The sequence below is a fragment of the Mesoplodon bidens genome (assembly GCF_964165515.1).
Source record: "Mesoplodon bidens genome assembly, chromosome: 4".
In the NCBI taxonomy this organism is placed as follows: domain Eukaryota; kingdom Metazoa; phylum Chordata; class Mammalia; order Artiodactyla; family Ziphiidae; genus Mesoplodon; species Mesoplodon bidens.
In genome coordinates this window covers 29,231,790-29,259,039 of record NC_138160.1, presented here as the reverse complement: position 1 = coordinate 29,259,039, position 27,250 = coordinate 29,231,790, and positions in this window count along the sequence as shown.

Here is a 27,250-nt window from a genome sequence, read left to right as displayed (position 1 = left end):
AGGAAACCCAGAGGCACTTTCTCAGAATAATGTTTTAATAACGTATGAAATAAAATTCCTAGGATTCCAAAGCAGGCTGCTATGATGTCAAAATACAGTTATCAAAATGCTTCATAGACAAATTTGTAATATAAAATGCACGTGCTTTTTTGGCTAATGCATTGAATAAGATCTAGTGGTGGGTCTGGAATTATTTTAGAGGTAGTGATGCTGGTAAATGTTATTTCAAGATAACAACTTGCAACAGCTCCCTATTGATTTGAAAATATCTTTGATTTTTCCCAGTAAAAAAGTTGTAGGGACTTCTATAAGGACTGTGACTGTTGAAAACCTTTATAATGAAAGGAAATGCCAAATATCTTTTTGAGGTTAGTGAAAATAAAGTTGAAATTTTTTCCATCCGACTTCATGAACATGCTGAATTCTCTCTATGGAACACTCGTGGGTCTGTCGGTCCCCAGATGAAGAAACGCTCTGCAGAGGTTCAAAATTACCTGAGCCAACTCGGGGAGGAGAAAAAGGATCAGGTCCCTGAACTCTTTACATCATACGGGCATCTCGGCTGATGTTTGCTGATTGCTGTAGTTGGAAGGCTCAGGCAGAGGTTTCTCATTTCATTTTGACTCTGGTTTTGTAAACACTATTATTTAAAGGTCATTAAAATGTGCGCGTGGCTCATGAATTGCACACAGCTGAATTCACTAAAAGGATGGGTAATTAAGAAGTTGCCATAGAAGAGGAATGAGGGCTGTCGTGGGCACATCTGCATGGCATTCAGGAGGCAAGCCCACTGCTCCTTAAGTGGGTCTCACTGAGCTCACCTCCAGCTACCTTGGTGACGGATGTTTGAATGTTGGCCGCTTCCCAAGAGTGTTTCATCAGCATGTTGCTTCCCTGTGGACATAGATGGGGTGGTAGCCAAGCAACCTCAAAGGGCAACAGGCTCATATTGGGATAATTTTCTTCTCACGTTGTTTTTGCTCTCGCTGTTTTGGTTCTTCCAACTCTTTAAAACACATAATGTCTCAAGTTAGTGCAAACCACCTGGTTCCACGTACCTATAAATGGTACTGGGGAGAGCGTGGAGCCAGGCAGCGTTCAGCTACGCACAGAAGTCCTGAAGTCAACAACCATGGCTCCAAATTTGCCAAGGCAACTCGCCTCTGTTGACAGTACTGGTGGCAGTGAAGAGGAGGGAAGGAGGAGACACATTGCCTCCCTTTAAGAAAACTCCAGAATCTACTGAGTGGATGAGTTCCTTATATATTTTGGATATTAACCCCATATTGGATATGTGGCTTGCAAATATTTTCTCCCGTTCTGTAGGTTGCCTTTCCATTTTGTTGGTTATTTCCTTTGCCGTGCAGAAGCTTTTTAGTTTGATGTAGTCCCACTTGTCAATTTTTGCTTTTGTTGCTTGTGCTTTAAGTGTCGTATCCAAAAAATCATTTCCAAGACTCATGTCAAGGAGCTTTCCCCCTGTGTTTTCTTCTAGGAGGTTTATGGCTTCAGGTCTTACATATAAGTCTTTAAACCATTTCGAGTTAATTTTTGTGAGTGGAATAAGATAGGAGTCCAGTTTCATTCTTTTCCATGTTGATATCCAATTTTCCCAGCATTATTTATTGAAGAGACTATCTTTTCTTTATTGAGTATTCTTGGCTCCCTTGTCAAGTATTCATTGAACATACATGCCAGGGTTTATTTCTAGGCTCTCAATTCTGTTCCACTGATCTATTTGCCTGTTTTTATGCCAGTACCAAACTGTTTTGATTACTATAGCTTTGTTGAAATCAGGAAGTGTTATGTCTCCAGCTTTGTTCTTTTTCAGGATCGCTTTGGCTCTTTGGGGTCTTTTATGGTTCTATACAAATTTTATACTCAGTGCACTGTGACCTATAATAAAATCTAACATTTGATTGACCAGAAATAAAGCAGTGTTCTAAGCCTTTATATATTGCCTTATTTAATCCTTTATTTAATATCAAAGAGGTAGACATTATTTTTAAAAGAAAATTTACATAAATTACCAAGGTGACAAAGCTGGAACTTGAACCTATGTAGTCAGGGTTAGTGTATTATGGAAGGATTCTTACATTTACACAAAAATGCTCCTTTCTTTGTGTAAAGAGCTGTGTTCCTTATACTTTTAGTAGCTTGTTTATAGATCATAAATGACCAGAAAGGCTGAATATAAAGGAGCTTAAAGTTAAAAGTTTAAGAAGGATTGGTCTTCAAATCTGGAGGAAGAGTTTCTTAGGAAGACAATCTGATGTTCAAAATCATTTGCATTTGACTTTTCTAGCAAAGCTCCATGACATAAACACAGGCAAAGTGATGGGCAACCCTTTCCCCCACTGCCAGGATGCACTCAGCATTAAATGGTTTATTTAATGACAGCCACTTTTTTTTTTTTTTTTTGCGGTACGCAGGCCTCTCAATATTGTGGCCTCTCCTTTTGCAGAGCACAGTCTCCGGACGCGCAGGCCCAGTGGCCATGGCTCATGGGCCCAGCTGCTCCGCAGCATGTGGACTCTTCCCGGACCGGGGCACAAACCCATGTCCCCTGCATCGGCAGGCGGACTCTCAACCACTGCGCCACCAGGGAAGCCCGACAGCCACTTTTTATTCAGTAACAAGATGAGCAGCCAAGTTCAGTTTGAAACCTATTTTGAAAGTTTTCTCAGCGATCCCCAAACTACTTTTAAAATCCCAGGGTGGACACAACTGAGCCACAACATCATCTTTGTCACCTTTGTCGTCATTATCAGGAGATGCAGCATTCCTGGAGCCGGTGACGTCTCCTCCTTTAAGGCAGCTGTCTCGTTCATGGGCCCAGGGCCTGTCCAGCTGAATGATTTGTTCATCGGGCAAAGAGTACTGGCTTTGAGACCGGGATCTGCCTGGTGACTTTGGAGAAATCATTAACCTGTTTGATTCTCATTTTTCTTCAGCTGTAAAATGAGACAAGCACAGCCTGAGGTCATTGGGAGGATCGCTTGAGATGATCTTTGGAGAAGTACTTGTCTCTTTGTCAATGTTTTATATTGCTTGAGTATCCTCGTGAATCCTGAAGGGCATTGCTCCTTGTAGAAAGTGCTTCTATGAATTCTGTCCCCAGAGGGGACACAGGCTACCAAGCCATAGGCTGTCCTCCTTCTCAGTTACCAGCAAAGCCAACCACCACTTAGCATGAGCATATGAAAATTTGTATCATTTATCGTTAAGGTCTCTGCTATTAGATGGCAAGTACCTTTGGGGCAGAGCTTTGCTTAAGTCAGTTTTTGTCCCTAATGCCTCCTCCAATGGCTCCTGCAAGTAAAAAGCACTCAGAAAAATATGGGCAGCTGGTAACATTTATTGAGCACAAACCATGTACCGGGAACTGTTCCAAGTATTCCACATTGGTGAATGCACGTGATCTTCACGACAAGCCTTTGAAGTAAGCCTTTTATTATCTCCATTTTATAGGCAAAGAGACAGGGGCAAAGAAAGAGAAGAAGTTCATATAATGTGAAGGCAGGGTTGAGATGCACATGCAGACACTGACCTAGAGTCTGGAATCTAACCCCCTCTGCCATGTTGCTTTTTAAATGCATCTTCAGGATGGGCACCAGCAGCCTTCCAACCATGCCCACACCCCTTTTGCCTTCTGTACTGGGTGGAATAATGTCTCCCCCCATTAAATTCATGTCCACCCAGAACCCCAGAATGGAAATAGGATCTTTGCAGATGTAATTAGTTAAGATGAGGTCATACTGGATTAGGGTGGGCCTTAAATCCAGTATGATTTGTGTTCTTAGAGGAAGAGGGAAATTGGGACACAGACACGTCCCCAGGAAGAAGGCATGTAAGACAGCGGCAGAGATTGGAATGATGCTTCAACAAGCCCAGGAATGCCAAGGATTGCCAGCAAACCACAGGGAGCCAGGAGAGAGGCCTGGAACAGATTCTCCCTCGGAGCCCGCAGAAGGAATCAACCTGGCTGACATCTTGATTTCAGACTTCTAGCCCCCGTAACTGGAAAAATACATTTCTCTTGTTTGAAGCCACCCAACCTGCGATACTTTGTTATAGCAGCCCCAGGAAACCAATATACCCTCTCCTTCCCTGTTCTCTGCTTTCCAGTGAAGTGAAGGAAAGCACTGCACAGATGACTCAAAAAACCTAAGGCTCTGGGGGGTTTAGTTTTGCATTAGCTCATTTCCTCTTTCACTGATTAAACCTCACAGAAAACCAGCCCACTCAGATGAAAAAAGAGTGAGATTGCCCCATGGGCCATTATCTCTTGGTAAAGTAAAACCAGTCCCCCAAGATGGACTGCTTGGACAGCCCATCTTCAACCAATAATGCTGCAAAGTGCAAAGGTGCCCTTCCTTCTGCCTCTGTTTTGGGGGTGCGTGGGGCTGAGTAGGGGCTGGAGAGAGGTCATCCCGGACTAAGAATTTGAATGGGTCTGTGAAAAAAGAGAGAACTATAATTTCAAACGTCTGCTCTGTTGCTTAGAGGTGGAGTCCTGGCTCAAATGGCCTGTTCAGCAAATCATTTGACTGACTGTAAGCAGAGTTATGGGCTGGAGTGTGGGTTTAGGAAGAAGCTGGAGGTTGCTCAATTTTCTTGGCATGACTGAGAATAAGACATTTTGCTTAAAGATTGTCGAGGAGCACATGAGACTAGAGAGGCCCAGACTCTACCCAGAGAGGCCACCCTGCAGAAGGCCTTGGACAGTGGGCTTGACCAGTGTCTTTTAAGAAGAGGCATGGCTGATGTTCAGTTTTAAGCTGGGCTGTGTGAGACTATGATGTAACTGCCCAATCTGGTTGCATCAAACCATCAGAAAAAGTTTCCTGAATATGCAGCCCTGTATTAATTGTTCTTTGGGGAAAAGAAGGAAGTAGCCTCAAAGGCACAATGGGGAGATGTTATACAGAAAAGAGATGCGCAGGAAGGGAAACATGGAAGAAGGAGCAGAATTCAGAGAAGCCAGGAACCATAAACCTTTCTGACCACTCACCTACCCCCATCTCATCCCACTCTTTGTGAGCTTGGAGTTGATGTCCATCTTGAATAAATCATAAAGGCCAGCAAGCTAGGGGACTTGCAAACCCATGGTCTGGCTGCTGACATCTAGGTCTCACTGTAATGAGGGCAACTATGGAAAAGTGCGCTGGGGTCACAAAGGCTTATGGAACCTAACCTATCTCCTGAGAGCTGACAATACTGAGAGGCAAAGTCTTAACTATAGTAGGAATGCCTTAATAGGAGAAGAAATGTGGAGCTTCATAACTTCAGAAAGAAGAATGAAAGAGAAAAAGAAGAAAAAGAGCACTTCCTGCCAGAGTGATCAAGGAAGCAAAGTGAAATATGTAAGCTAAAAGACAGACAGGTAGAATAGAGGGGTGTGTGTGTGTGTGTGTGTGTGTGTGTGTGTGTGTCCATCCTCCAGGCGGGCCACAGAGAACATCGTTCACACAGGATATAATGTGAACAGTGCCCCATGGAGTTGTGCCATGAGCAGTTCTCTTCCAGGTACAGCTCCTGGTATGCATCAAAAGGTGCAGGGCAGGGGGGGCTTCCCTGGTGGCTCAGTGGTTGAGAGTCCACCTGCCGATGCAGGGGACGCGGGTTCGTGCCCCGGTCCAGGAGGATCCCACGTGCCGCGGAGCGGCTGGGCCCATGAGCCACGGCCACTGAGCCTGCGCATCCGGAGCCTGTGAGAGGAGAGGCCACAACAGTGAGAGGCCCGCGTACCGCAAAAAAAAAAAGATGTAGAGGGAGCTATGTGAGGGTGTTCAAGTCCTGCAGCTCTGCTCTTCCTGGTAAAGGAGTGAGGGAGCAGTGATGTGGTGGGCTGGTAACTTGAAGAGCAGGAAAAGTATTTGTGAGAAAAATTATGGGGGCATTAAAAAAAAAAGGTTATATAAGCACCGCAGAATGCGGGATGTAGGAGGAATTCCAACGGACCTGCAGTGGGAAGAAAAGGATCTGGACTCGAGCATTTCCTAGAGGGGTCCTTAGAGTCCATACTAGTTTCCTATGGCTGCTATATAAAATGGCCACAAACTTAGCTTGTTGGCTTAAATAACAGAAATATATTCTTTCCCTGTTCTAGAGGCAGGAAGTACAAAATCAGTTTTCCTGGGCCTAGATCATGGCGTCTGCAGGGTCATGCTCCCTCCTGAAGCTCTAATGGGGAATCTGTTCTTTGCCTTTTATGGATTCTGGTGGCTGCCAACATTCCTTGGTTTGTGGTCACGTCACTCCAGTCTCTGCCTACGGTCTCACTGCCCCCTCCTCTTCTGTCTGTGGGTAGTAAACTTTCCCTCTGCCTCCCTCTTAGAAGGATACTTGCGATTGCATTTAAGGCCCACACAGATAATCCAGAATAATGTCTCCACTTCAACATCCTTGACTTAGTCACATCTGCAAAGATCCTTTTTTGCCACAGATGTTAACATTTACAGGTTCCAGGGATGAGGACCTGATGTCTTTGGGGGTCCTTATTAAGCCTATTATAGGGCCTTTTGAGGCAGGGGGAGCAGGAAAGTGAAAACCAGGGAAAGAGATGGAAAAGGCACTTGGGCTTGGTATCTAGGCTGAGCGGAAGCCACTGGACACAAAGTCTTCACAAAGGACTGTATATGAGGGCTCAGGTAGGCAACATCGTACAGGCCAGCCCCCTGGGCACGTGAAATTGTGGTCATCCTACCTTTTTTGAATTCCTAGAAGAGCTGTTTTCTCTAAATTCTTTGCCAGTTTCACTAGGCATGCAAAATGGAGAGGAAGATGCAGAAAAAGCAGCCCTCTTTGGTCATGAATTTGAAAGGCTTAGCTACAAATGTAGTGTGAAATTGTCTGAAATTCCTGGCAGCAGGCATGAGTCACATATTACTGTCTGACATTTACAGAACGTTCTTCACAGCAGTTCCTAGACTTTGTTAAGAGAGAGATACTGACTTTGTTGGATGGCAGAATAAGTATCCAAAGACCTTTTTGTTACAGCAATGGGTCAAATCCAAGAAGATGAAATGTTATAGGCATAGATTAAAGGCCATGTACTTGGTCCACAGAGCCAGCTGAACAAATTCTACAAGAAGGAGACATGGATGAACTGCAGTACACATATATACTTGTTATCAGTAGTAATAAGCTGAATCAAGAAATTGTGATGAGGGGGATTTAAAAAACGTGATGCCTAAAAAGCCAGTGTGATCTTGGGCTATATTAATAGAAAAATCGAATCCAAAACAGGGAAGCTAATTCCAAAATTGCCAAAGGGAGAACCAATTAATCGAGTAGTCAAATCCATTGGGTTTGGAGAATATTCTCAAATCTGGAGTAAACACTGTTTCTGGAAACACACATGCAGTCTTATAATGGCTTTAGGTAGCTGGTATTGAAGAGGTATAATGCTGGTGCGAAGCTGAAAATAAACTTGAAGAGATGGGTGGATTCAGGATAGACTGGGGAGGAAAATATTCCAAAGAGGATAATATCTCATAGTGATCTTTGAAAGCTCACCAGCTTGTTAAAGTATTTGTTCAGTATATATACATTACCTTTGCTACTAAATCTAGATTAACTTAAATTAAAACAATGAAGCAATAGTTGGTTTCTGTGCTATACTGGAACCTGGAATTTAGTGGGCACCAGGCAGGAAAATTGGAAGACATCTGTAGAAGGATGGCTAGTATTGTGCAAGTTTTCAAAACCATATGATGAAGACTGGAGAAGGATTGGCTATATTTAACTTGGGAGAAAAAAGCATTAATTATTGGAAAGGCCACTTTCTGGAAGAGAAAATCCTCTTATTCTGGGTGACCTAAGCAACACAGAGCAGACTTTAGAATTAAATTATAAAGAATAAAGGATAAACTTTCTAATAGTTTCTTGGAGAATTGTGCCCCCATTTATTTAAGTAGAGCCTTGAAGCTTTGATTATTGGAAAGGTGGTTAGGTTACATTAAAGTGACTGTGTATCCTAAGGTTCTATGGCAGATACTGTGGAGTGTTACACAATGCCATACTGCCTTCTTCTTTGGCAGTATGTTCAGGGAAGAAAGACTCGTCCCCAACTCAGGGGGCAGTGGGGGGCCGTGGTGGTCAGAGCAGGATACACCCTGACTGGTCTCAGCTGAGTACGTAATCCTAATTCCCATAACCACTGATTGGTTTCGTGTCGGGCACAATGACTAGTTATGGCCAATAAGACATATGAGGAAGTCAACTGACGTAATTTCTGAGAAGGATTTTGCTCCCTGATAAGGAGAGGGAGGGAGAGGAGACCTGCCTTTTTTTGTTGTCTTTAATGAGATTATACAAGAATATACACACACACACACACACACACACACACAAGAATACACATATAAGAATGTTGCAATCAGAAGTGCCCCTCATCAAACCTGAATCAAAACAAAACAAAACAAAACAAAAACTACACACAAAAAAAACTCCACAAAACCCAAATCACCAATCTCTGAGTACATATTTCATTTTGTGAGATAATCAAAGATCTTTATTTCTTAAGCCACTGTTTGTTGGGTGTTCATCACTGCAGCCAGATGCATGCTAACCCAGTTAAACCCCATGAGTCTAAGAAAATCTTTAAGTTTGCAGTGGCATAATATATTTAATATACAAACATCTTGCTGAACAGATAGATGTAAAGAAGTTGATGCAAGTCGAATGTTTTTTTAATAATTTTTTAAAAATTTTAAATTTATTTTTGGCTGCATTTGGTCTTCGTTGCTGCACATGGGCTTTCTCTAGCTGCAGCGAGCAGGGGCTACTCTTCATTGTGGAGCACGGGCTCTAGGCCTGTGGGTTTCAGTAGTTGCAGTGCACGGGCTCAGTAGTTGTGGTTCTCGGGCTCTAGAGCACGGGGTCAGTAGTTGTGGTGCATGGGCTTAGTTGTTCTGCGACATGTGGGATCTTCCGGGACCAGGGATCGAACCCACGTCCCCTGCATTGGCAGGTGGATTCTTAACCGCTGTGCCACCAGGGAAGTGCATTTGAAAATTATTTTGAATGCACAAATGAAATTATTGAATATTGAGTTCCATTCTAGGCCTTACCTTGAAAGATGAAGCTAGAAGTTTCCTGGAGGAAAACAACCAGGATGTTGGAGAACCTGGAACTTATATGAAAAGGGGATTAGGAAAGGTTAGCCTGAAAAGAGAAACCTGGTGTTTTGGTGGTTGGTGGTGGAAGGGAGTGGTATTTGAAAGTTTTTCATGTAGAACAAAGCTGAAATGTATTTCTTATGGCCCCTAAGGCAGAACTAAGTCCAGTGGTAGAAAATCAGGGAGGTAAATTCCAGTTTGTCATAAAGAAAAGCTTTCTAAGAACTAGAGCAAACAGCAAAAACTGGGGGCGTCATGAAATTGTGGGGTCCCAGGGCTGGTAAAGCAGAAACTGGCTGCCATGTTCAAGGGGAATTCTCACCTTCAGTAGGTGTTGGACTAGATGATTCTAGAAAGTGCTTAGAAATGGAGTGCTCTTCATTACCACTATTTTACAAATGAGGAAACTAAGGATTACTGAGGAGAGGTGAGGTGTCCAGCTCTCATAGCCAGTTAGATGCCAAGATGGGGCTAGAGAGTAGGTGGAGTACAGGGCTGGAATGATGTCACAAACCTATGAGGATGCAGGGCTGGTTCTTCGAGCACTTCGGGGACTTTGGAGTTTGGATGTTGCAAGACTCTGCACTTTGTTTCAGACTTGAGGTAGCTGGGCTCCTGAGCTTTGTAGACTCGTGATGGAAATTCAAGCCATCGTAAAGAAAGGTGCTTAAGCAGAGATGATATCAAAACATGATACCACTGGTGTTGATCAGTCAGAAGGAACCTGACTGGGGAGTGGGGTGGAGGTCTGGCCCCTGAATCAGCCCTGCCAAGGTCTTGTGGACCCAGAAGTAGGAAAATGTCCTTCTGGTGCCGCTCCTGGGACAATACCTCACCCTCACTTGAGTCAAGCCTAGCTGCAGAGGGCGTTTAGAGAGCCTCCAGGCAGCCACACTGGTACAGGTTGGAGTCTCCAAGGAATAGACCCTGAGCCTCTGAACTCTGCATGTAGATTGATTGAAGAGTGCTTTGGGAATAGCGCCTGTTGGGGGGGTGAGGGAAGTCAGATTGGGCAAAGGGAGAAGTGGAGCTGTGACAGAGGCCTTAGCTGGTCCTGCAGAGAGCTCTAGAGCATCTGCAGGGACGGCCCTGCAGAGCTGTCCCAACTGGGGCTGGGGGAACAGGGCTTTGTATCCCATATAGACCAGTCTCTGGATGAAGGCTGTCCCCAGAGGAGAGACCACATCCTTCGGCAGAAGGCAGTTCCCGAAGAGGGAGTTGGCTGTGAGCTATCAGTAGCCGACAATCTCTGCAGTTGGGGAAATGAGTGTGTGGGCCCTGAAGGAGGAAGCTGGACGGCACAGCATGGCATTGCCAAAGGGAACCGCTCCCCTCTTGCAGCTGAATGCTTTGGCAGGCTGCCAGGAAAAACACTTCCATTTCCTCTGGGGGGAACTCTTCTGGCGTATGATGAGGTCCCTGTGGCTAAATTAATGCTCCAAGGCAACAGATTCTATCTGGGGAAGGAAGAGGAGACACGAGGAGCATCTGGTGGGACCGGATTCTTTCCCCTGCACCCACCCCGAACAGCTTTGCTGGGGCTCAAGCAGGTCCCCATGAGATGCTTCATCCAAGCTGTCCACGCTGGCACCTCAAAGGTGCCCCAGGCAGGTGGTGGCGACCGTAAGAAGGGGACACTGTCAGAAGGAAACACCCCTGTGTTATCAAAGCTGGTCAAGGTTTGAGTCACTTATTTTGACAATCTGGTGATTCCCCAGCCAAAAGATGTACGTCAGACCTGGTGACCGGACATGTCCAGGATGTATATACATCCTCTGGGAAAGAAAAACTCACAATCAGGACGCCTCTGGTGTCCTTGACTAGGTGGGATGGTCATGGCTAGGATGTGGCCTCTAGGCTGCTTCAGGCTTCGTGGAGTCTCTCAGCCAACTCCACTCGGCCCGACACAATTTAACCCTGAATTGCACACTGTGCTGTGCTGTCCCTGAACCATATGACTGGGACTGCATCCCTTATCATCTGTAAACTCTGTGTTACACAAGGGGCACCTCATGCTTCTTTGCATCTGCCCGGCACCTAACACCCCTTAGGAGACTGATTTCAAACTCCGTTAGCAGACTTTCTGTTTCCATATCCCCTCTCTCCCACACAGGATGGTTATTATGAGTTGGAAGGAAACAGATTTTGTTGTCTCTAAGTAGAGTGATGGGGAAATAAGGGCAAAATTCCCCCACCTCTTTTCTGAGGGGTAGCTATTAGAAGTGAGGGGAATGGAGGGTCCTGTCATTGAGGCCTGTGGTTTGTTTGTGGCGGGAGAGGCTGGGCTTGATCAGAATTTCCTGTCTGCCGGGCCTTGGGGACTGGGGCAGAAATAAGGATCAGCGTCACTCACCGGGCTGCATAAACCCGCCTTTATGTCATGTGAACCACGCAGCTCTGTGAAGTAGGGTCTATTACGTTTCATTTTACAGATGAGTAAAGTGAGGCACAGAGAACTTGAGGTTATGCAGCTGGTGAGGGGTGGAGCTGGGGTTGGCACATGGCCCCAGACCTGTGCTCAGAGCCATGGTCCTGCACGGGGAGGGGTCGAGACCACTGGTCAGTGACCTGATGGAGCAATGGGTTAGTTCCTGGGTGGTTGGCAGAACTGCCAGTATGCAGGCGAAAAGGGCAGTGGAAGGCAGGCGCCAAAGGACTAACTCTTGGGAATAAGTGAAATCAGTTTATGAAATGAGCACAAGCTGGAAGGGAATAAGACAAGACAACTTAATTCTTTCTTACCCTCCTTGGGAAACTAATAGTATGTTCCCTACCCTGGAGGAAATTTCAGACAGTACTCACTGATTTTCCAGAAAATTTTAGATTACAAAAAGTGAAATCCAGTGCAATGTCTGAACTCTAACTTTCACTTGGTTGAGAGCACCCTCTTTTTCCCTGGTGTATTATATTTTCCCACAGTTCTGGAGGCTGCAAGTCCCAGATCAAGGTGCCAGCAGGTTCTGCTCCTGGTCAGGCCCACTTTCTGATTTGCAGGCAGCCACCTTCTCACTGCATCGCACATAGCAGAGAGAGAGAGAGAGAGAGAGAGAGAGGAGAGAGCTCGAGCTCTAATGTCTCTTCCTCTTCTTTTAAAAGGCACTAATCTCATCATAGGGACCCCAACATCATGACCTCATCTGAACCTAGTTACTTTCCAAAGGCCCCACCTCCAAATACTATTACATTGGGGGTTAAGGCTTCAACATTTGAGTTTGGGAGGGAACATGAACATTCAGTCGATAACAGTAACACTATTATAAGATAGTTATTGACAAATATGAGAAAGATAGCAACACTAGAAATGGAGGTTTATTCAGCAAACATCTGTTGTCTGCCTATAGGTGCAGAGGGCGGGAGGCTGGCAGTGGACATTTGAGAAGAAAGGATCCAAAGATGAACTTGATGTTGTTCCTTCACCCAAGGCTTTCCTGCTCCTGATTTCATCATTTCTGAAAATCCACTGCTACAAGTTTGCTCTGACATCAAACTTTTGTGTGGCCCTTGCTCTAGTGCCGGTATCCTAGGAAGAGGTTCCTTGTTAAGGCCTGATCAGCGTGGCAGCTCGGTTTCCCAGGTTAGCCGAGCCTCCAGCGGCTCCTTGGGGTAGGGGTGGAGGGCTCATTTAAATGTCAACTCCAGTCCAGCCCCTCTTCCTCTGCCTTGGTCAAGTTTCACACCTTCATCAGCTTCAGCTGGGATCGTCATCTCACGCCCTGGCAACCTTAGTTTTGCAGCCAGAATAACCTGTCTGTATTTGTGAGGGTCCCAGCAGGAAGCAGTCCCATTCTGTTGGTACAGCGGAAGGACTTCAAGGAAGGAAGTATTTACGGAAGTGGCATCGGGGCCAGGGCACCGGCAGGAGTTGTGGGCAAGGAGATTAGCATGGGAGGGGGACCTCTTCTGGGCCTACAAGGAAAAAAAAATAAAGAAGGGAGGCCCTGAAGCTGTCGAGGAGAGAGTGGCCCTGCAGAAACCATGTTTGGCACATATAGCAAAGACTTTTGTGTTCCTGTCACAGCCCCTCAACCTCCCTGCAACTTCAGCTGCAGCTGTGGTCTCACCCTGACAGCCCTGCATCAGAAGCGAGGCGAGTGTCCTGATTTATTTCTAAGGGCCTTCTCTGAAGTTGCACCTGCTTGGCTTGCTTGAAAGTGCAGCAGAAAAGCACGGGGTGCTGATGCCCCGGGGCGCTGATGCCCCGGGGCACCCAGCAAAGTGGGTGGAGCACGGGAGCCTCCACCCTCTGGCAGAAATCCCAGAGGCATCCTGTACCCTTCTCAGAGGTCCCCGAAGAGGCACGTTGCAGTTACTCCCAGGGGGCATCTCAATCACACTCTCCGTTTGTTTTTCTCCCTCCCCTGTCCGACCCTCCCTGCCCGTTCACTCCTGGAATCTCCTTCCAAATGAATTTCCAGAACCCAAGTCCTTGCCTCAGGCTTTGCTTGCACACCAGCTCATCCAAGATGTGGAGAGTCACAGCCACAACCAGAAGAGCTGCCCTGAATCAGGAAGAGCTTCAGGAAGAAATACCCCAACCTCTCTCGTTTCTCTTCTGTAAACTCCTGCTGGTGCCTCCTATTAGCTCAATTGGCTAGAAACCAGCAAACAAGGGAGCCTGGAGGTGCAGTTTGGGGGTTAGCCTTTCAGGACACAGCAGGGCAGGGAAAGGAAGCAAATGCATCTGGTGGGGGCAAGCAGAGAATAATCAGTAGATATTTTAAAACACAAAGCTTAGGTTTCCCTGGTGGCGCAGCGGTTGAGAGTCCGCCTGCTGATGCAAGGGACATGGGTTCGTGACCCGGGCCGGGAAACTCCCACCTGTCGCAGAGTGGCTGGGCTCCTGAGCCATGGCCGCTGAGCCTGTGTGTCTGGAGCCTGTGCTCCGCAATAAGGCCACAATACTGCGAGGCCCGCGTACCGCAAAAAAAACCCCACAAAGCTTGCCATGTCACTCCTTTACTAATAATGATAATAACAATAGCAATAATGCAAATGAATGGCTTTGCTTAAGACCTCATGTGCTATGGATTTTGCATTGATGATGTTATTCAATCTACACAACTGCCCTGTGAGGTAGATATACTTCTCATTTCACAATGAGGAAGTTGATGCACAGTGATTCAATCAATTCATCTAAGGCCATGCCACTAGGATGAGCAGATCGGGGCAGTCTGATTTGACTCCATGACCTTCACAGTTAAGTTTAAATTCCTTCGTGTATAGTTGGGGCTCTATCTTCAGTCTTATGACTTATCTTCTTCCAGACTCCTACATTTAGACCAATCCTAGGCCATCCCAAACTACCTGATATTTCCTAAGTGTGACCTGGGTCATCTGTCTCCCTTGTTAGCCGGCTTCAGTGGGCCTTCGAGTCTCAGCTCAAGTATCACCTCCTGCTAGATCCTTCCATCCCTGCCCTGCCCCCTGTGCACCCATCCACCTTCTCTGTTCTTCCATGGCTCTCAGGACCCATCCCAGGTGGCATTCATGGGACTGAACGGAGATTTGATTTGCTGGTTTGTCTCTCCCAGCACTGTGAGCTCTTGAAACGATTGCACTTGGATCTGTTTTTATTTCTATCCACAGTACCTAGCACAGAACCTGGCATGTTTTAAGTATTCAGCAAATATTGGTAAGGGGGCAGAGAAGAGGGCCAAGTCTGGAACCTGGAGCATTGCCAGCAAGACAGCCTGATTAGGGAGACCCAACCTTGGCCAGCTGGGAGCAGCATCCGTGAAAACCAAGGTGGTTGCAGGTACAAAAATCCCCTTTCCTTTTCATAGAATGTCAAGGTCTTGACCCACACGCGGTGTTCATGCACTGGGATCGTGTCCTGCGGGGCAGGGAGGTTGTAGTGGACACAGGGCTTGGTTTTTTTTTTTTTTATTATTAGTTTCTGCTTTATAACAAAGTGAATCAGTCATACATATACATCTGTTCCCACATCCCTTCCCTCATGCATCTCCCTCCCTCCCACCCTCCCCATCCCACCCCTCCAGGTGGTCACAAAGCACCGAGCTGATCTCCCTGTGCTATGCGGCTGCTTCCCACTAGCTACCTACCTTACGTTTGGTAGTGTATATATGTCCATGCCTCTCTTTCGCTTTGTCACAGCTTATCCTTTCCCCTCCCCATATCCTCAAGTCCATTCTCAAGTAGGTCTGTGTCTTTATTCCCGTTTTACCCCTAGGGCTTGGGTTTTGCTTCTGATCTGGACGAAGGTGTAAGTTGTAAAGCCTGTTTTAGGAGGGTTGATGTGAAGGTCAACAGGGACAGGCGGGTGGAAGCTCTCCGGGAGGTCTAAGCACTCGCGGCTCTCAAGGTCTCAGCAGTGCAGAGGGTGTGTGCCCAGGGGCAACGCTTTCCCAGCGAAGGTGGGTCCCTCTGGGAGCTGCACTCACTCACTCCACGCTTCCCACTCCTCCAAGCAGTGCTTCGAGCCATCTAGGGATTTAAACTTTTTAAATGAAATGTATATAGGATTCAAGCCTTCACAGGGATTCCCTTGAAGTTGCTATTTCCTATCACAGTTTATTTGCTTTCACCACCCCATACTTGCCTATTTTTAACTTAAAGGTGCATGAAAATTCATTTTCTTTCAGTCTTAAAAGTGTTCCATGCCCTTTGTTATTCTTGATACCCCAGGGTGTGCAAAATCGGATTTCACACTTTGTTGCAGACCTTGCTGATTGTGATTGAGCACTCGTGTAAAGCATTGCGCTGACTTTCCTCTGGTGTTTATTTGGAAGAAACCGTGTCCCACGGTTGAGGTGAAAACTTCTCCCTCCGGCCACCAAGAAATCAGTGCAGGGCGTTATTCCTGCGGCCACTCCTTGTGTCATTATCCAGTCTGACAAACTGATGGATTTGCCTAGGCCCTCTGAAACCATCTAGGGCATTTTCTCTTTCTTCATTTGACTTTGAAAGATCAGATAGCCAGAGGGGGTAAGAAAGTTGCCCAAGGTCCTGTAATGAGTAAATAACCAGGGTGGGGCTGGAAGCCAGTTCTTATGATTCCTCATCTAGTTGCTTCTGCTATTCCTCATTTAATTTCTCATTGCATTATGCTGTCAGCCACAGACTTCTGATGACCGATGATTCCTGTTATGAGCTGAATTGTATTTCCCCCAAATTCTTATGTTGAAGTTCTAGCCCCCAGTACCTCAGAATATGACTGTATTTGGAGGCAGAATCTTTAAAGAGGTAATTAAGTTAAAATAAGGTCATTAGAATGGGCCCTAATCCAATATGACTGATGTCCTCATAAGAAGAGGAAATTAGGGGCTTCCCTGGTGGCGCAGTGGTTGAGAGTCCGCCTGCCGATGCAGAGGACACGGGTTCGTGCCCCGGTCCGGGAAGATCCCACATTGTTGCGGAGCGGCTGGGCCCGTGAGCCATGGCCGCTCAGCCTGCGCGTCCGGAGCCTGTGCTCTGCAACGGGAGAGGCCACAACAGTGAGAGGCCCGCGTACCGCAAAAAAAAAAAAAAGAAGAGGAAATTAGGACACAGACACACACACAGGGAAGACCATGTGAAGACACAGGGAGAAGGTGGCCATCTACAACTCAAAGAGAGAGGCCTCAGAAGAAATCAGCCCTACCGAACCCTTGATCTTGAACTTCCAGCTTCCAGGACTGTGAGAAAATGAATTTCTGTTGTTTAAGCCACCCAGTCTGTAGTACTTTGTTATGGCAGCTCTAACAACTAATATAATTCCTTATAAAAAATTAATTGAGGGACTTAACCGTCGGTCCAGTGGTTAAGACTCCACGCTTCCAATGCAGGGGGCACGGGTTCGATCCCTGGTTGGGGAACTAAGATCCCACATGCCACGTGGCGCGGCCAAAAAAGAAAAAAATAATAAAAATAAAAAATAGGGCTTCTCCAGTGGCGCAGTGGTAAAGAATCTGCCTGTCAATGCAGGAGACACAGGTTCGAGCCCTGGGCCGGGAAGATCCCACATACCGCGGAGCAACTAAGCCAGCGTGCCACAACTACTGAGCCTGCGTTCTAGAGCCCACGAGCCACAACTACTGAACCCATGTGCCACAACTACTGAAGCCCACGCACCTAGAACCTGTGCTCCGCAACAAGAGAAGACACCTTAATGAGAGGCCTGCGCACTGCAACAAAGAGTAGCCCCTTCTCGCTGATTGACATATATACACTAATATGTATAAAATGGATAACTAATAAGAACCTGCTGTATAAAAAAAATAATAATAAAATTCAAAAATTCAAAAAAAAAAAAGAAAAAAGAAAGCCCGTGCGCAGCAGTGAAGACCCAACACAGCCATAAATAAATAAATAAATAAATAAATAAATTTAAAAATAAAAAATAAATTAAAAAAATAAATTGAGGGGAAAAAAAAGGAAAAGCAAAAAAAAAAAAAAGATAAAAAACTTCAGCTCTCTGTCTTCTATCATTAACCCTACCCATGGAGTCAACAAATAAATAGAATAAAAATGATACATTTCTTTGATTAAAAAGCAAATTTTTATATATATGAAATAGGTATATTAGGATACAGAAAAGGATTGGAAATTTGGTACAGTGAATACCTTTTTTTTTTTTTAAACTTGTAATTGGGGTGGGAATTACCAGCTAGTAATTTTTCAGCATTCCTAACTCTAGATATTTTTTGATTAAAGTAGGCAATCTGACTTGCTTCTCTAGTAAGAAATAATGTTTTATTAACTACCATGTAGGAAACTGCCTCCTTACCCCAGACAAAGAAATAGTCACTCTCTACTTCCTGAAAACGTGAGCTTCAGCCGTGCTGATAATGTTCCAAAATCTTTCCTAATTGTCCCAACCCTGACTTCTTTGGAAAGAAACCCAAAAATTTCTTGTCAAAAGAACCAGAAAGTAAAAGCATACTGTTGTTAACACAAAAAGCAAGATGAAGTTTATTGGGAAATCTCTCCTCCCAGGAATGGAAAGTTTCTGGGCCAGCACCCAAGCACAGCAGTGCCCATGACCAGTATTGTTTTATTTTCAGAGATATCATAAGTCAGAATTTCCATGTTTGTGATGCATTCTTTGTCTTCATTACATTCATTATAGTTTATTCCAACAGGTGAGAGCACTCCAGAGACTGCTAAGGAGAGAGGGGCAATTTCAGATTTATGACAACCAATTCACATAAAGCGTTTGGACTAGAAGATGACATCATTGAGCTGTTAGCATAGAGTTTACAAAATCCTGAAAATGGCCTTGAGCTCAAGAGGAAAATGAGTCCAATCCGCACGTCATCGCTGCCTCTCGTATTTGTCTTCTCCTTTCTTCCTTCTCTCTTCCTCTTCCTCTCTTGGCTTCTAGGAAGAGCCTGGGTGACCCAGAAGAGGACACCTAACATTTTAACAAGAAATACTGCATCTGAAGTGTTGGATTCATGTGGTCCTGGTCGACGTCCCCTGGCAAGTCTGATGGGAGGCTGGGGAAACGCTGTCAGGGGAGGGAAGGAAGAGTGATGGTTTGGAGCTAACTGTGCATTAGAGGTGCCTTCTCTCTGCCAGGCTGGCAGCTGGGATGGTGGGGAAGGTGGCAGTCTCTCCCTCCAATGCCCTAGAGGTGCCTCCAGGACTCATATTTGGTGGGGACTTGGCAGTTCTTGAGTCCCAGCTTCTGCTTCCTGGGGCTCTGGGGCTCCTGAGAGAAGAGAAGGTGCTGGGGTAGACAGGTATGTGGACACAGTGCACACAAGTAGAGTGGATGACCCACAGAACTGCTTGCATTTGTCGTTTGTACCTTCCTTTCCCCCAACTTCTTCTTCCCTCATTTATCCTTCTCTGGTCCCTCAGGTGCATCACTTGCCCACCAGTCCAGCCAGAGGCTGCATTTAGCATCACTCAGAGATTTCCTGGCTGAGGGGCTTGGGGGGTCATTTCATCTCTTTGAGCCCTAACTTCAGAACCTAGAAAGGGAGATAACCATAGCTTGACTGCTTCGTAAGGCTTTTTTTAGGGATAACTGGAGACAGCAGATTTGAAGGAGGTAATATATATTTAAATACTTTGTAAGCTGAAAAGTGCTGTAGAGGTTTAGATATTGGATTTGAATTCTCCTCAAATCAGTGTTATTTCCTGCCTGTGCCAGCCTTTAGCATTTGTTCTTAGACCTAGCACTCACAGACTTCTTGAGATACGGGCCAGTGTGTCTCAGTCTGCATGGAGACTGCCCGGGGGCTGAGATGCCCTCCTTAAGGAATCATAGGTTTGAGAGTGAGCTAGTGCTTCTCAAAATAGTATTAGAGAAAACTTTTCTTGAGGGTGAGATGGATGATTACCGTCGGTGCACACAGTTTGTTTAGCTGTGCTATGAAGTAGCAGAGCTCTCTTTTTCTTTGGGAGTTCTCAAAACCTTTAACAGGCTAAACAGCTCCAATCAAGGAGAGGGATTTAGTCTTCAGTGTTTCTCAAATTTATTTGACCAGCAAAACCATTCATACCATTTGCAACTGGGAACACCTTTTGGAATTCCTGTGGACGTAAACATAAGGCTTTGCATTTGTTTTTGGTTTTCTTTGTTGTTTGTTTCATTTATTAGATAATCTCTGAAGCAGAGAGCACTAACCCAAGGTGTGAAAACAGAGAATATTTGATCAAAGGGGCAGTTTGTCGTGGGCTAGGAGCTGGTAAGTCAGGCCAGGCCTCCCTGACTCTGAAAAAGCCCAGGACCCTAGGAGGCTGGAGAAGGGCTCTGTGGGACCAGACTGGAGTTGTAGGAGAAAGAAAAGGCCGCAGGAGTGGTGATGTCCTTACACTATTTCACTTACTCGTCTCAACGATTCTCTGAAGAAGACGGTATTACAGTCACATTTTCGGGAGAGAAATGGATGCTGAGAGGGGTTATATTATTTGCCTATGGTAACACAGTTTGTCCGTGGTGGAACCAGGATTTAAGTTCAGGTCAGCCTACTATAAAGCCCATTTTCTTTCCAGAGTAAGACACAACCCCTCCAAGAAGGGGGAAGGTGAAGGAGACAAGCCTTGCTTACCATACGAATATGCAGTAATATTCGTGCAGAGAGAGCTGTTGTGGTCACTGAAGGCCAGAGTCAAGTTCAGAAAATACGGGCCTCCAAGTTCCTCTTGGGAGAAAAAAAAATCCTCTTACTCTGGTATGTGCAGTTTAAACTCAGGGGAAGGTGAAAGGGAACTGGGTGGAGCTGGGCTCCATAAAAATCACTACCTTTATGGTTAAAGATTTATTAAGTGCTCACAATGCTCTGAACATATAAACAGACTTGACCCTTGCCCTTAGGGAAACCAGAGTAAACATGCAAGATTTATAGTCAGAGCGCTTCATGGCAGACTAGATGTGTTAGGAACATATGCATTCCAGGATCCTACCTAGCAGAGTTGAAAAATGTGGCCTGGAAGAAAGTTCGAAATGCAGGAAGTTGGAATCTGTCTCTCCAGGATTTGCAGTCTCACCTCCCTGGGTTTCTTTACTTTTGCTAGTTGTGTGAGTTAAGGTATATTCCTTAACTTCTCTGAGCCTCAGCTTCCTTTTCCACCAAATGAGGATGATAATACATGTCTCATAGGATTAAGATGGAGTGTTAATTAAATAATGTATGCAAAATGTGAGGCACACAGTAGGTGCTAAATAAATGAGCGCTATGGTTTTTTAAATTTCCCAATTGTCCATGGGATAATATTCAAACTCCACTTCCTGGTATTTAGGGCTTTCCATAGTTTAGCACTTACTTAGCTCTCCAGCCTTTGCTTTGGCTTCCCTCCATTCACTAAGCAGCCAACATCCATGGGCATTCATTTCCTGATGACTTGTCAAAGTCTTCCCTTCCTTCAAGGTTTAGAGCAGTTCTCAGATTATATCTATGGAAACGTGGGTGGGGGGAGCTGGTGGCTACAAGACACTTTCAGAGGGTCCCGAGGTCAAAATTATTATCATAATAATGATAAGATATTGTTTGGTTTCCTTTTTCACTGTATTAACATTTGCACCAGTGGTGCAAAAGCACTGGTGGGTGAAAACGAGAGTACCAGTAATCCTTTATTCATTACCAAGACCCAATTATAGGGGGAAAAAATACCAGTTTCACATAAGAATGTGCTTGAAGAAACAAAACTTATTAGTTATATTAAATATTGACTTTGAGTCCACATCTTTTTAATATTCTGTATGATGAAATGGGAAACATGCACAAAGCACTTCTGCTGCATGTGGATAGTCAATGATGGCCTAGAGGAAAAGTCTTTGTGCAATTGAACTATGAGTTGAACTGCCACTTTTTTTCATGGAACAGCATTTCTATCTGAAAGAATAACTCATGAACAAACTATAGTCATTCAAATTTGGATATTTGGCGAACATTTTCTCAAAAATGAACTGAATCTATCACTTCAAGGAAAACAACTGACAAGATTTGTTAACACTGATAAACTTGGGGCTTTCCAGCAAAAATTACAGTTTGGAAAATTTGTATACAGCTGTGAGTTTGACAGATTCCCAGTAATGGAAGAGTTTTTGATGAGATCTATGGTAATATTAAAAAACATGACATTTTATCACTGTCTAATAAAATATGTCAACATTTTGAAGATCAAAATTTCCAGATGACCAGTGTGTGAGGTTACAAAATCATGCAGGGGTAAAAGATACATTCAAAGTACATGTAGACCAAGGGGTTTTAATATAACAGAGAACAAATGTTCATTGATGTGGTTTCAGATTCCACCTTGTAACTAACTTTAAAAGATTACTACTTGTTGAGATTTGGTATCTTATCAAAGAAAAAAGATACTCATAATTATCTGGAAAAGGTTATGTACTCTCCCCTTTTCCAACTACTTATCTGTACCTGGCCGTATTTTTTCATATACTTCAACCCAAACAAAGCTTCAACAGACTGAATACAAAAGCAGATATAAGAATCCAGCTGTCTTCTATTAAACAAGTCATTAAAGAAATTTGCAGAAGAGAGAACAATACCATTCTTCCCACTAATTTTCCTTTTGTTTTAGAAAATACAGTAATTTTTCATAAAATATATTATTTATGTTAGCATGGAATTGGGTTTATTATTATTATGTTAAAATGATTTGATAAACAAAATTTTAAAAAAATTTCTGTTTTAGTTTCTAGCTGGATAAATCTCTCTGTATAACCCACGCAAATAAAAGATCTTTGGTGTCTTCGATCATTCTCAAGAGTTCATTCTAAAGAAGTTCTGAAGGCAAAAATTGAGAGCCACTGGCTTCGAGTAAAAGTCCCACCACCTTCAGGAAAACTGTCTAACCATTCGATTGAGGCGAGCAACCTTTTCTTGAATTCCTGTAGACTTTAAGTACGTACTACTCATCTGTCACTTGGCGTAATCTTACCTTGTCATTCTGCTTTAAAATAATTTTTAAAAATCCATAATAGGTCCTGTAAGCTTCTCACAGGCCAGAATCGTGCCTTATTGCATTTGGAGGAGAGTGCGAGGGATGGTCACAATATATGCCTATTGTTGATAGGATATAGTGAAGCGTCCTAATTTACTAGCATCATTGTCTTGATGTGCTCTTGCAAATATGACTGAACCTCACTGATCTACAAATACTGGTGGGGCAATAGTCTGAATTAGTGAAAACTCAGAATCCCAAACATACTTATATATTGTAATTATTGTAATATATATTTATGTATTTTAACATTTTTCTTAAGACTGATGTATACCTATTGCAGAAAATTTTTAAATTACACAAAGTAAATAAGTATCTGCAAAATAAATAGTACCTAGTTGTTTTCTAGCTTAAAAAAATTAGAAAGCACCTGTAATCTCATAATGGCTATCAATATTTTGATCTATCACCTTCAAGGACATATGTCATCCATATAAAGTGAAAGTTTTGCAGAAAATTGGGATTTTACTTTATATAAAATTTTGTACCCTCCAGGACCTTAATTGTTCTTTGAAAACATTATTTTTAGCAGCACTGCTATGTTTCAATGATGCACATTTAGGTTGTTTCTCATTTATTGTTTTTATCAGTAATCTGTGATGCACATCCTTAAAGTAAAACAACCGGTAATGTGTTCAGGATAGATTCGTAGAGATGGGGTTACTGGATCCATAGGAATTCCAAAATGCAGTTTGATTAATTTAAAATTATGTGACTTGAAAATGATGATTGTGTTATGGCCAACCAACAGTGATAGCATACAAAGTAGGAGACCAAATAGAGCTTTCTGTTATGGATGGACAGCTTCCTACACACTTTAGATTTCTAGCCCTTGGGTGCTAAGAGGTGTTTGTAGTGGCGGTGCTATAGACTCAAGTTGGAGGGGCTACAGATGTTGGGAAGTTTAGTACAAGTCACAGAAACCACGCCTGGCTAATATAAGCAGAAAGAAATGTATTAAAATACTAGGTCACTGAATTTCCAGGAGCACCAGAAAACTAGGAGTAGAGACCACATGGCCAGGGTAAACCTCCCAAATCGTAGCAGATCTGGTCATAAGAAGACTCCACTGCTTGCACCACCTTGGTGTGACTATCCCTGGAGTTCACCAACGAGCTGCCTCCACTAGGACTAGAATGGATGCCAGGCTCTGGCATCCCAAGTCCCAATCCAGCATGGATGCTGCGATCACCAGAGCCCTGTAACTGTCCTCAGTCAAGCTGCAAGGGAGGCTGGGAAATTTTGACTCTGGCATTGGGGAGTGGTGTCTGCTTTTCACGAAAACATATCGAGAGGGGTAGCCCCTAATCGTGAAGAACAGTTCAGATGCTGAGCTGCCAAAAAAGGGGAACAAATGCTTACTATAGCCAGTAACAATGACTGTCAAGCACCTGGGAACCTAGGACATATTCTAGGAGGCATGATATTGATGTTGTATAATAAAATGTGTCAATCTTTTGGAGACCAAGATTTTCCAGATGAGCAGTATATGATGTTACAAAATCATGTGTGTACAAAAGATCCATTCAAAGTACATGTAGACCATTGGGGTTTAATACCGCAGAGGACAAATGTTCATTTTGTCCTGATGTACCTTTCTATTTATTACAGAAGAGCAGCCAGGTCTGATTTGTCATCATTGTCTAGTGCCTAGGGCAGAGTGGGTATGCAATAGACATTTCCTGAATGAATGAATGAATGAATGAGTGAATGAATATTTAGACATCGCTGGCAGAAATGGGTGCTGTCCACTATGGAGGATGCTGACACCAAGTTCTATCCCATTCCAATTGATGCCGTCTCTGGGAGTGGAATATAGAGTGTCAAGCTGGTGACACTCATTGTCCCATGGTCTTCACTTTCCCTCCCATCTATTTTGGGGGGGGTGGTAAAAGATAAACTGAGACGTCCTAATGTTTTTAAGCATTTATTTGAGCAAACATCAATTCCAGTTGGCAGTACCAAACAGGAAGCGGTTAGGAGCCCTCCACCCAAGGGAGCTAGGGGCAGGCAAGCCTTATAGAGAAGACTTGGGACACAAATCAAGGAAATGATCTGATTGGCTGTCGCTTAAGCAGTTGCCTTAATAGAGAAAGCCTAGTTGGCTGATTGTGATTGGTTGTCCTTGGTGTTTGGTTTCATAACCTTGAGGCATTGACAGGCTTCCTTTTGGTTTGCTTGCATAGGATGCTAAGGCATTAGAGTCTGCTTAGTCTAATGGTCTCCTTGTTTAATTAATTTAATAGAAGAAATTACCTGGGCCACACTGTCTTCATCTTTTTAATTCCCAAAAAGGATGGTGAGCATTGGTTTATAAGTACATTCTCTCACAAGATGAGAAACAATAATTTCCAGATTAAAACAAATTAAAAAACCAACAGGTCTGAACATCTAAGACACCTGAGGGGAAATGTGAGGCTTTTATGAAGGATGTTGCTCAGGCAGAGAGGGTTACAAGCAAAAGGCGTTCTGGATTGATGTTTCTGGGTATATCATCCTTGTTCCCTTTTATACTACTCCAATGCTGCCCTCTCTTTAAAAATAAAATGATTTTTAAAGTTGAGGAACTGGTTGTGTATATTTATAGATGGGAGAGATGGGTTTGAAAAAGTAGCTGATTCTGAGTGATTGTGATTTTCCAAGTCTGATTTCCATTATTAGAAAAGGGGAACTCAGTAACAGATGATGTCATTATTGGAACCACAGAGGCATGAGGACGGTAGAGGCGCTGCCTTGCCTCATTCCCACTTTTGCCAAGCGTTGAAGTGGGACCGCGGAGATGGATGGCTCGGGATAATTTTTGGCAAGGCACCTGCATGTCAGAGCTTGTTTTCAGGACCCTGAAGGCTATTCCCTTTAAAGACATCCAGGTCTCTATCATATTTTGTAATTTTTTTTTTTTTTTGCTTCTTTCCCAAATAGATCACTTCAAGCTGCAGATATCCCAAATACAAATTACAGTTCATTCACACATTTGAGATGCCATATGCTAACTCACAGCAGTACTTGGAGTAAAAAAAGCAGCTAAGTCAAAAACTTGCTTCTCTGGCTCACTATGACGCCCACTAAGTCTCACCCAGCAGGACTGTTTAGGATGGAGAACAGCTTGCATAATACTGACACATCTCCAATCCCATACGTCGTTGACATTTTCTCACAGCGGGCCGTTCTCTCACTACTCTGCAGATATGAACTGCTCTGCCTTCCCACAGATTTTTCAAGTAATTAGTTGCTTGCTGCCAGCAAACCCAGCCACTTCTGAGGTACAACACGCATCACCCTCCCAGTCAGTCTCGTAGTTTTTGAGTTGCCGCCAATTTCGCTTCTCCTGGGAGCTGGCAGATGGGTCCTGTCTCTTTCGGCAGACGAAGATGTAGTTGCTCAGAGCTCGGAGTTAAAATCCAACAAATAACAAAGTTGGACAAGATCTCCTAGGTTTCTTCCAGTCCTAATCTTCCCAGTATCCCCCGAGGTACTAGGACATAGCCCCAGCCATAGAGAGCACATAGTAAGTCTTAATAACTGCTTGAGTTGATAGGGCTGAAGGCATTTAAATGCAGGGTGACAACGGCACACATTTGCTGAGTTCTTAGCATGTGCCAGGCACCATCCTAATGAGCACCTGGAATGTCTGATCACAGAAAGTTTTCACAGCAACGCCAGGAGGAAGGTACTATTATCACTCCTATTTTAGAGGTGGGGAAACTGAGGCACCAGCTGGTTTAAACAACTTGTCCAAGGTTGCAGTTAGTATGAGTTAGAGCTATGGGATGAGCCACGGCTGTCCCACTTCAAAGCTCTCGTTCCTTGGAGTCATAATGACAACCAAAATAATAAAACAGCAAACTGTGTATAGCGTGCCAGGCAATGGTCTGAGGAGTCTATGTAAATCAGCTCCTATGATTTTCACAGTAGGAGGAAAGTAGTACTATGATCCCACCTTTTACAGAGGAGTAAACTGAAACACAGAGACATTAAGGAACTTGCTCAAGATCACACAGCTCTTAAGGGGCAGTGCTGGGATTTGAATCTAGGCTTCAGAGTATGTGCTCTTAATCCCATGCTGGTTTTTTTTTTTTTTTTTTTTTTTGCGGTACACAGGCCTCTCACTGTTGTGGCCTCTCCCGCTGTGGAGCACAGGCTCCGGACGTGCAGGCCCAGCGGCCATGGCTCACGGGCCCAGCCACTCTGCGGCATGTGGGATCTTCCCGGACCGGGGCACGAGTCCACGTCCCCTGCATCGGCAGGCGGACTCTCAGCCACTGCTCCACCAGGGAAGCCCTCCCATGCTGTTTTGGGAGCACTTTCCTGGATTTAGCTACAGATTACCATGCAGCCTCTTCTCCTCACCCATGGCAGGGAGGAGAAGTCAGCTTCCTCTAAGGAGTTCTTTTGGTCTGATTCTGTGCTCTGTGGTTCTGGGAAGCGCTACCAGCACCTGCATGGATGTTTCCTCTCCTCCTACGCACAGCTGGCTTTCATGGGTGGTCCAAATGGTCTAACTCACTTTCTGCATATTTGTGAGAAAGTAAGGAGGTTGTAGTTTGTCTTTAAATGGAGATACTTCCACAGGGGAGGAACAATGGTCCCAAGTCCTAAAATTCTGCCGGGGACAGTGTATGGGTCCCAGAGCATCTGGGAGGTGGGCTTTGCCTTGCCAAGCATACCTACCCCCCTCTTAAGCTAGCGTTGCTCTCACTGATGACCAC